Here is an 11,724-nt window from a genome sequence, read left to right as displayed (position 1 = left end):
GGTGTTGGATGATGACGTGGATGGGATGCCGAGATGTACCAGAGGGCGGAGTCGAGGAACACTAAGGCAGCACAGTCTGGCTGAACCCCCTGCAATGATGGACAAGTTCTCTAGGTGGACACAGTCCAACATGGCAGCCTCCAGCCACACAGAGCACTTAAAATGTGACCAGTGTGACTAAGGAACTGAATTTTTTAATTTCATTTTAATTAATGTTAATTTAAATAGCAACCTGTGGCCAGCAGCTATTGTATTCAGCAGTGCAGCTCTGAGGTCACAGGCTTGAGGTAAGAAGCTGAAGGGTTCTTACCAGTATCTGCGAAAAGAGTACCAAGATGAAGAGCACACAGACACTCAAACATCAGCCGCACATGTGAACAAATAAGTAATGAAGGAAGGAACAAACTGGTTGACCTCTAAGGTCTCCTTCCTTTATTATATTTTTTTTATCCTCACCCGACGACATTTTTCCATTTTCTTATTCAGAGTGGGAGGGACAGAGAGGAGGAGAGAGAAACATCAACGTGAAAGGGACACATCGAGTGGTTGCCACTGGCACTACCCAACCAGGGCCGGGGACAAACTGCAACTGAGATACGTGCCCTTAGCGGGAACCGAACCCGGGTCTCTCTGGACCGCAGGCCGGCGCTCTACCAGCTGAGCCAAACTGGCCAGGGCAGGACTCCGCCCTTTAAATCCCCATCAAACAGGTACCTATCCTTGCTCACTCAGGTTTCAAATAAGGTCCTCAGTATGGCGGCACCAAAATGTGCTCATGCTGTCTCCAGATCTCAGTCCAATCCTTAAAATTTTTACTAATACGTTAAAATTCCTTATGCTAGTCAGTGTGGAAAAAAGGAAAAACTCAGCTCAGCATGGTAGCTCAGTAGATTGAACATTATCCCATGGACTGAGAGGTCCCGGATCGATTCCCAGTAGAGGGCATGCAGGAGGCAGCTGATTGATTTTTCTCTCTCACATCGATGCTTCTATCTCTCTGTCTCTCAAAGAAAAAGAAACCAGTAACAACTAAGGAAATTGAAGAGGTAACCAAGACTCTCCCAGCAAACAAAAGCCCAGGCCCGGATGGCTTCACGGGGGAGTTTTACCGAAAATCCAAAGAAGAACTAACACCCATTCTCCTCAAACTATTTCAAAAAATTCAAGAAGAAGGAAGACTTCCAAACTCGTTTTATGAGGCCAGCATAATTCTAATTGCAAAACCAGAAAAAGACACTACAAAGAAAGAAAACTACAGGCCAATATCCCTGAGGAACAGAGACGTCAAAATCCTGAACAAAATACTAGCAAATCGGATCCAGCAACACATCAAAAAAATTATTCACCATGACCGAATGGGATTCATCCCAGGGATGCAAGGCTAGTACAATATTCGCAAATCAATAAATGTGATACACCACATAAACAAAATGAAGAATAAAAACCACATGATCATATCAATAGATGCTGAAAAAGCATTTGACAAAATACAGCACCCATTTCTGACAAAAATGCTCAGCAATGTGGGAATAGAGGGATCATATCTCGACATAATAAAGGCCATATATGAAAGACCTACAGCCAACACCATACTCAATGGGCTGAAACTAAAAGCATTTCCCTTAAGAACAGGAACAAGACAGGGATGTCCACTTTCGCCACTCTTATTTAACATAGTATTGGAAGTCTTAGCCACAGCAATCAGACAGGAAGAAAAAATAAAAGGGATCCAAACTGGAAAGGAGGAAGTGAAACTGTCATTATTTGTAGATGACATGAGATTATACATAGAAAACCCTAAAGATGCCATCAAAAATCTACTAGATTTAATAAATGAATCTGGCAAAATAGCAGGATACAAAATTAACATCAAGAAATCGACAGCATTCTTATACACCAGTGATGAAGTCACAGAAAGAGAAACTATAAAAACAATCCCATTTACCATCATGGCAAAAAAATTAAGATATCTAGGAATAAACTTAACCAAAGAAGTAAAGGACCTATTTGCAGAAAACTATAGGACATTGAAAAAAATAAATAGAGGAAGATATAAAAAAGTGGAAGCACATACCTTGTTCATGAATTGGAAGAATTAACATCATTAAAATGTCCATGTTACCCAAAGTAATCTATAGATTCAATGCAATCCCCATCAAAATATCAATGACATATTTCACAGAACTAGAAAAAATATTTCAAAAGTTCATATGGAACCAAAAAAGACCCCGAATAGCCACAGCAATCTTGAAAAAGAAGGATGAAGTAGGTTGGGATCACAATACTGGATATCAGGTTATACTACAAAGCTACTGTAATCAAAAAACAGCCTGTTACTGGCACAAGAACAGGCATATAGACCAGTGGAACAGAACAGAGAACCCAGAAATGGACCCAAGACATTATGCTCAATTAATATTTGACAAAGGAGGCAAGAGCATACAATGGAGTAAAGACAGCCTCTTTAATAAATGGTGTTTGGAAAAATGGACAGCTACATGCAAAAAAATTAAACTAGACCATAACTTACACCATACACCAGAATAAACTCAAAATGGATAAAAGACTTAAATGTGACTCATGAATCCATAATAATCCTAGAAGAAAATGTAGACAACAAAATTTTGGACATCATACACAGCAGAATTTTCACTGATACATCACCTAAGGCAACAGAAACAAAGGAGAAAATGAACACATGGGATTACATCAAACTCAAAAGCTTCCGCACAGCAAAAGATACAATCATCAAAAATGTAAAGGTACAATCATCAAAAATGTAAAGGCAACTCACTGTATGGGAGAGCATAATTGCCAATGATATATCAGATAAGGGGTTAATTTCCAAATTATATAGAGTACTCATACAACTCAACAAAAGGAAGACAAAGAACCCAATTAAAAAATGGGCAGAGGAACTAAAGAGACACCTCTCCAAACAGAACATACAAACGACCAAGAGACATATGAAGAAATGCTCAACATTACTAATCATCAGAGAGATGCAAATTAAAACAACAATGAGGTATCACCTCACATCTGTCAGAATAGCCACCATCAACAAATCATCAAGTGTTGGCGAGGGTGTGGAGAAAAGGGGACTCTAGTACACTGCTGGTGGGAATGCAAACTGGTGCAGCATTGTGGAAAACAATATGGTGTTACCTCAAAATATTAAAAATTGAACTGCCATTTGACCCAGTGATCCCACTTCTAGGAATATTCCCTGATAAGCCTGAAACACCAATCAGAAAGAATATATGTACCCCCATTTTTATAGCAGCACTATTTACAATAGCTAAGATCTGGAAACAGCCCAAGTATCCAACAGTAGATGAATGGATAGAAAAGCTGTGGTACATGTACACAATGGAGTACTATGCAGCTGTAAGAAAGAAAGATCTCTTATCCTTTGAGACGACATGGAGGAACCTGTAAAGTATTATCCTAAGCAAAACAAGCCAAACAGAGAAAGACAAGTATCATATGATCTCACTTATTTGTGGAATATAATGAACATAACAGTCTGAGGAATAGGGTAGACCCAGAGACGTGGAAGTAGGATACAGACTAACAACCCTCAGAAGAGGGTATGATGGGGGGAGGGAAGAGATAAACCACAGAACTTATATGTATGTACGCATAACCGATGGACACGGACAACAAAGCCGGGTATGGGGTGAGGGGGATGGGGAGGAGGGTGTCAGTGGAGGAAAAAAGAGAAACACCTGTAACAAAAATAAATTAATAAAAAAATTTTTTAAAAAAAAGCTCTATTATGAACTCACAGCAAGTCATATCTTAGAGAATAATCACAGACCACCAATAATCAAGCCAGGATAAAATACGGTCTAGTAAAATATGTCTGTTTCTAAAAGGAAAGAACGAACAAATGAAAGAAAAGGGGGCGGGGGAGAGGACCAGAGAGCTTTATGAGCCAGGCGATTTCAAAGGCACTGCCAACCACCCACCTCCTAAGCAGCCCAGTTTACATTCAGTTTACATGCCTGTGTCCTCTGTTGAGAGAAATCACTGAATGTATCTCACGAAATATCTTCTTTTACTCTATAGAGCATTTTAAAAGGTCAATGATAATAAAGTTTCCCTAGTAATATGCCCTTTAATCTTAGTTATCCACAACATTCAAAGTCAATATGAAATAAAAAATTCTGTGATGTAAAAATGTTTAACCTGAGCACAGGCTGTGTCTGACTCAGTTAATCTGCCAACATTATCCTAATCTGATTGCATTAGGATCTGTTTACTATTTTGGTCCTTGCATCTCTCTCAAGCTTCCAAACTCGTTTTCAGAAATGAGAAGCTAGCATGTTACAACACTCACACATGTTCTAGGTATCTATCTACCCCTGATTTCCCAGTGCTATTCACCAGACACAAATTCTAAGTTCCTCACTATCCTTAAGATCACAGCATTAATGTTCTTACTATTCACATACAAAACTCTATTTACACGATTGTTAGACTCTTCAGAACATGTAGCTCTATTAGCTTCAGAGACATATCTCATTAGAACGTCTAATATGAAGGTGTTCAGCAAGAAGTGTATGTCTAATACCACAATAAAATAGCGTCTTTGTGCTTCCCTCCTTGGCCTCTCGGGCTGCTTATCTAAGGTTCATTTCCCATTGCTGGAATAGTCCCACATCTTTTAGTATGTTTTTATTAAATTTTTTTTTTTTTTTTTTTTTAGAGAGAGAGATAGAAACATCTATGTGAGAAACACCAATCAGCCGCCTCCTGCACGTCCCCTACTGGGGACCAAGACAGCAAGCCCGACATGTGCCCTGACAGAAATCGAACCAGGACCTCTCAGTCCATGGGACGATGTTCAATCCACTGAGCCACACCAGCCGGGCTAGTCACACATCTTTTAAATCCCAGTTTGTAAGAACACACTTACTGACCCTGCTATTCAATTTAACCTATAAGTGAGCTCTTATGTAGTAGGTGAAGCAAAAACAATGTTGAGTAATAAGACATGGTCTTGGCCCCAGAAAGCTTTAGATGGTGAGGAAGAGTAAACACACACAACTCTCAAAACAAGCAAAAGAGACTGCTCTAAGTAAAACGAAAATAATGTCAGCTAGCCAACATCCATGGAACACCATGTGCATCGATCCACTTTAAAATAATTTATCACAGACATGGATGCAAGGGTCATAAAACTCTTATTTTCTTTCTTTTCTTTTCCTTTTTTAATCCTCACCCGAGGATATGTTTTGTTTTGTTTTTTATTGATTTTTAGATAGAGAGGAAGGGGGAGAGAGAATGAAACATTGATTGGTTGCCTCCTACATGTGCCCCGACCAGGGATTGAACCTACAACCTGGGTATAAGCCCTCATCAGGAAATGAACCCATGACCTTTCGGTGTATAGGATGATGCTGCAACCAACCGAGCCACCTAGCCAGGGATAAAACATTATTTTCTTTCCCTTCACTTCATAAACCATAACTGCTCATTAAAATACAAAGAATAATCAATTCCTGATATAATACGATTTTGCAGAGATGCATGGATGGCCAGTACCTCTGGGTGAACAGTCCCTGGCCAGAGTATCTGAAAGCCCAGATACAAGCCCTCATCGATCCATCCAGCCATTTACTGTCCTCCTACTATGCATGAGAGATACAATCATGAATCAAAGGTGAAGCTATTTACAGAGTCACCATGCTCCAAGCTGGAAAATGCTCTGCAGCCAGAAAGACACGCGCAACATGCCATAACAGAAGACTAGTTCCAGCTGCAATAAACAAGACTTAAAATTTGCATGTGGAACAAAGTAACAAGAGACTGATTACTATTCTTTGAGATGCACAGAGTATACAAAGTTAATATAAAGATAAATGCTATTACCACCCCTAAATATCAGGACATCAGGAGGAGGTCCAAAAGTTTCCAGGTTCAGAGTTTTCTCATGAACTACAGTATGTGTCTGCAGGCTGTCTCCAAGGAACTCACAGGCCCACAGGCTTGAAGAGGAGCAAAGACAAGAGTTGGAAGGGGCTGTGGGACCTGCCCACACCTGTACCATATCCCTGTGAGCTGTTTGAACACCGTTCAGGGACAGGGAATTCATGTGTGTGTAGCCCCATGGTCTGAGGAACTGTCTTTACATTCAGGTAAAGCCTACACTTTCATAACTTCAAACTAATGCTCTGTTCTGCCCAGTGAAATCACACCATTCGAGTCTACAAGCTCTCAGGTGAAGGTGGGGTAAAGGCTCCAGTCCTGCCAGCCTTTCCCAGGGCCCTCCAGGTTGTCCTTCAAGAGGTGCACATCAGGTGTGTCCTGGGGGAAGCGACACATCTGTCCCATAAACACAGGTCTGCCTGTGCCACTGATTTTATCCATAGGCTGCCTCCTGCACGCCCCCCACTGGGGATGGAGCCCACAACCCGGGCATGTGCCCTGACCGGGAATCGAACTGGGACCTCTCAGTCCATGGAAGGATGCACAATCCACGGAGCCACACCGGCCGGGCTATTTTCTCATTTTTAATTCCTAGTACCTGGCTCAATGCCTGGCACACAGACAATGCTCAAAAAACATTTGTCAAATAATAGAGTTTTCTTGAATGGCTAAGTTAAAAAGAAAAATCACAATGCATCTTCCAGAATGTAAAAGTCGGACCTGTCTTGTGTCCAGTGACCTTGTGTTTGCCCTCTGGTCACCTCTTTAAGTGCTGGGCTCCACACAGGCAAAGAGCAGGAAAATGTGGGTCAACAGAACACTCGTTTCAATTCAACCAAACAGTTAATGAGCTTTTGTACAATGGGCATAAAAAGATAAAATAATAGCTCGCTTAAGACAAAATAAGGCTTACAGATCGAGAAAAGATTGCAGACTAGAAGCAATTGTTTAAAAAGCAGGTTAGCAATGTTATGGAACAATCTATAACGTTAAATACAAATATGGTAGCAACTGGAATTATCGGGCAGTTTCTTTCACAATACTCAGAGCAGAGGCAGCTGAGAATGGAGGAAAGAAATGAGCAGGTAGGACAGATGCAGGGACAGAGGGACAGAGGTCCTGACGGGGTGAACCTCGTCAAGGACTGAATAATAAAGTGAGGCCCAGAGATCCTTGGAAGAATGTGTTCCAGAATTCTGCAGATAACACAGATGCACAAGCTTACTTGGTGAGAAATCCCAGAATTTTCTAAACTCCCCTTTAGAAAAGTGGGACACTGTGTCCTTGGCCGATGTACTGGCACTTTTCCTAATGCCTCTGACCCCACAAAGATGACAAACCAATGATTCCAGGGAGGCCCCATCTGAAGATAATAGTTAAAACCTTGAAACAGATCCAACGCAAGTAAAAAGATATTCTTGCCTATACAATGCTATAAGTATTTTTCTCTGCTTTAATTACTGAATCCTGTAACTAGGACTCATCACTGACTCAAAGAGATTCTAAAAATAATCTGTTTTAGACTGTAGAATGAGAAGCATCATGTAATTCTGCTACTAAATATACTCCTATTTTTCACAGCTTAGAAACTTACTCTTCGAACATATTTCCTCTTTTTATTAACCAAAAAATATAAAATACTTCAGATACACATTAAACATTAATTTTCAATATTAATCATGTATTTGTTTATAAGTGAAATCTCAGACCTTACTTAAAAACAGTGTCCTGACACTTTCCCTCTACATCTAATCATGCCCTTCATTAAACACTTTGATTGCAAGAGTACAGTCTCATTTACATATGATGAATGAATTAAAACAAAGCTGTTAGCCATCAGGCTCTCCACTGCAAATGGAAAATTATTAATAACAACTTACATTTGAATCTATGGTGCCATTTACAAAGGGCTTCCACATAAATCACCTCGGAGTACACAACCACCCTGACCCAAAGAAAGGCAGGCATTTCACCATCTTACAATCAGGTGCAGGCTCCGAGTGAAACAGCAAGGACAGGAAGGAGGGACACTCACTCATCTACATCCTCCTCACCTGAAGTCCCACCTTGTATCCAAACTCAGCTCATTCTATGACCCACACTCTAGTTTCTTCAGCACACTTTGGGACCACCCCAGACCAGCTAGCTCATCCTTCCCTCTGAACTCCAACAGAACGCACTGCTGATGACTGCACCCTGTGGGCTCCAACACTCTCCTTTCCATTGTGGTTTCTCTTTGCATGGATATGCTGTCTTCTCACACCAACCGGAAGCCCCTTACAGGCAAAAACATAATCTCACATTTCTTACTGTCTAGAAAATACCATGCACACAATAGGCAAACACTGAATTACTGTGTATGACGCCACCTATCACAAGATCGTCAGAGTAGACAAATGCCCTCCTTTCCTAACTTCAGCATTCCAACTACGCATTCCTCTTAGCTTTGGGCCCACCTTCCCAGCTGCAACTAGTCAGAAAACCCTGGAAGTCATTCTCAGTCCGCCATAAATAAATACAACAGGTTTCTTAACGATGGTTAAAGTTGCTTTACACCTTTAACTGGTTTGAGTCTCTGCTGCCCTCTGTACCAAATACTGTCCTTGGTTTCTGACTGCATTGCATGGTGGTTCCTGAGAATCTGAGAATTTGTATTTTTATTTCCTGGATATGACCTGCCTTGACTCTGATATTCACCAAGTTTCCGTTCATGCCTTTACCCTCCAGCCCGCCTTGGTTCTCTTGCCCCTGACTTTCTAACCAGAATTCACATCAATCACAATCCAACCCCTACCATGGGTCACCCATGCCCTTACATACGGACCTGCTCAGCCTTCTATGAGTGGCCAAAAGAGGGATGTTGCCTTCCCCTTTACCTTCAGCTTATACCTGGAGTTCTGCATTTCCACAGCTACTTCAAAAGAAAGACAAATTAACACAGGTACCAGCGGCAGTCACTATACTTCTCATGACCCTGTATCTTCCTCTTCAAACACATACTTAACAATAGGACAACCGAGGCTACAATACCATACAGTCGCAATCAGTAGCCTCTGTGATGCCAAATAGATCATAACCAAATGAGAACTACCATTTTAGTTTCACTCCATATGCAGAAGCTCAAATTTGGACAAAGAAAATTATTACCTAAATGCACAAAAACCCTTAGGCAATCTGCACATTATCAGATGGAAACAGCAGATGTAAATGCTGCATTGCAGAGGTATTTTTTTTTTATTCCCATGACGATTTTTACATATTCCAGAATCAAAATATATTTCAAAGCTAGCTGTGTTACATAAACCTGAAATAAAGATTTCATGTGCAATTCAACTAGAAACTTGGTTATTTTTTCCCCCAGTATGAAGAATAATAGCAGCCACTATAACATATGGGCACATAAACTTCCACCCGCAGGGGACGCAGTGTGTTCAAACAAGACTGACAAACAGAGCGGTCACAGTTTATGACAGGCCTACATTTGACTCTCCGGAGCCTCTAGTCCAAGCTGAACATATTCTGTATCTAAGGTACTCAGAAGGAATGGCTCACCACTGCACTGTGAGAATACCACACTGCAAGACAAAATCACGGGAACACATTAGTACCACCCAGAAATGAATGTAAAATTCCAGTCACCTGGAAAGTAACTCATTAGCACTGAAATATCTCTAATATTAAATTCTGTCTCATACTGACTAAGTAGTAACCATTTAATTAGTGGCATCCACTGTTACCTTGTAGGAGACATTTTCTAGGGACCAGAGGCAGCATGGTCAAGGGAAAGAACAGGTGTGGGTATCAGAGATCTGAGTTCCACACCTGGGTCTACCGCCAAACGCTCTGGACTCTGCGAAGGTTATTACTGACTGGGCCTCAAGCTCCCCCTCAGTAAAACAGGCTAGTAAGACCTTCCTTAGAATATGAAGATGGGAGGCTGAGCTATTCCAGACAAAGAGCACAGCAAGGTGGCAGAGGCACTTAAAGGTAGCTGCTAACCCTCTACCAACACAAGCTAAACATGTACCTGTCACCAAACAAGGAGGTGAGAAGTACAACTGCTACAGTCAGGCCATGCAAAGGACATGCCACCTTCTCATTCTCCTGGAGGTAAGGTAGTAGCACTGTCTGTCCCTGGATGACAAAGCAGATGCTTGTGGCAAGTGACCAATAAATTGGGTGAGCCTAACCCAGCTCTTCTTAGATTTCTACAGGTAAAGGTAATGATGGCAATTTACCCACTGCAAGGGCAGAAATGTGGGTATTCCAAACAGTAGGTATTTTGATGGGAAATCCTCATATCTATTTAACTAATGAAAGTTCCTTTTACTTTTGTAGTTTTCTGTTAATAGGTTGAATTTGGCATCATGCCAGCTGATCTGTCACCTCTGAGGGCATAAAGACATTAAGATCCAGATTCTGCCTCTATTCTTCCCAGCACTAGCCACAAACCCTAGGGCTAGTGCCCACTCTCCCGTATGCCAACCTCAGCTCTCTAGAATCTTCCAGCACAGGGATCACAAGAATATGACTAAATGACTCCACATATAAAGTAAACTGAGGAAATTAAAGTGGCAACAGCCTATATATAAGGACAGTCAACAGACTTGAAATCAAAATGCACTCTAGCAAGCCTTAGATTCCATTTTATCTTCTCCCCTCACAAGTACTGGGACAGTTAATAAAATAATTACCATGCCATTCAGATGCCAAAGACGTGTAATTACATCGATTTTGAGGTACTACAAATACACAGACATTAAATACCATTTTATCAATCTCAATGCTTAAAATTAATGACCCTTAAATCTTTTTAACGTGAAAAGTGGTCAGCAATTTTTAAAATCCATTTGAAAGCAACTGAATGAGTTACTGCCCCTAAAAATACTGAAAAGGCATTCTAATTAAACCATCAGAATCATGTGACTTCAATATATTATGGCCCTCCTGGCTACATAACGCACAAACTAAGCACTGTCAACCTAAAAGAACCATGTACACATTGGTGGCCTCTACCCTGGCACCGAGAATGCAATGGCCACCACTACGCACGTTCCTGCAGGAAAGGAAGCAGAGGGAGGTGGAGACAGGGTGCGGAGAGGAGAAGGGACTTTGAGATTCACCGGAGCTGTGGACCTGCTTCCTCTGGGAGGTAATAAGTAATGCAGAGCAGGTGCTCCTGTTCTTTTTGCTGATGACTCGAACACAAGGAGATTAAAGCCATGAAAAGAGGAGCCAAAAATATCTGGTCTCCTAACTGAAGACCCAATGAAAGATCCCAACTCCTGTGAACACTTAAGATTTCTTATTCTGAACACCTTTTTAGTTGGGATTTGTAGCATGAATTCTGTGCGGGGCTGAACTGTTACCCAGGATGGTATCCGCCCACACAGAAGGGCATTTCAAAAGGCACGGCTGACAAGCACAGCAGCCCCAGGCCCCGCGCCCGCGATGCCACGAGCTCCGCGAGGCGCTCCGCGAGCTGGTCTCGCACGTGACCTCGGCCACAGCCTGTGAGGGCGGTGCTCCACTTTACAGACGAGGGAACGAGGGAACGAGGGAGCAGAGAAGGGAAGTGGTATGTCCAAGGTCCTCTAGTACATAATGGAGTTGAGATTCAAACCTAGAACATCTGCTTCCAGAGACTCAACTTTTAACCACTATTCTACCTTCCGTTATTTGAAATGAAATCATCTTGTTGTTAAAGACAACTAAGGAAATGGAAAACTCTCAGGCACCCATTGCACTCGCCTTACTGTGCTCCCCACCACTAACGGTAAATGTCAAAAT

The sequence above is a fragment of the Molossus molossus genome, unplaced genomic scaffold, assembly GCF_014108415.1.
Source record: "Molossus molossus isolate mMolMol1 unplaced genomic scaffold, mMolMol1.p scaffold_m16_p_10, whole genome shotgun sequence".
Taxonomy (NCBI): Eukaryota; Metazoa; Chordata; class Mammalia; order Chiroptera; family Molossidae; genus Molossus; species Molossus molossus.
Note: the sequence above shows the minus strand (reverse complement) of the source record.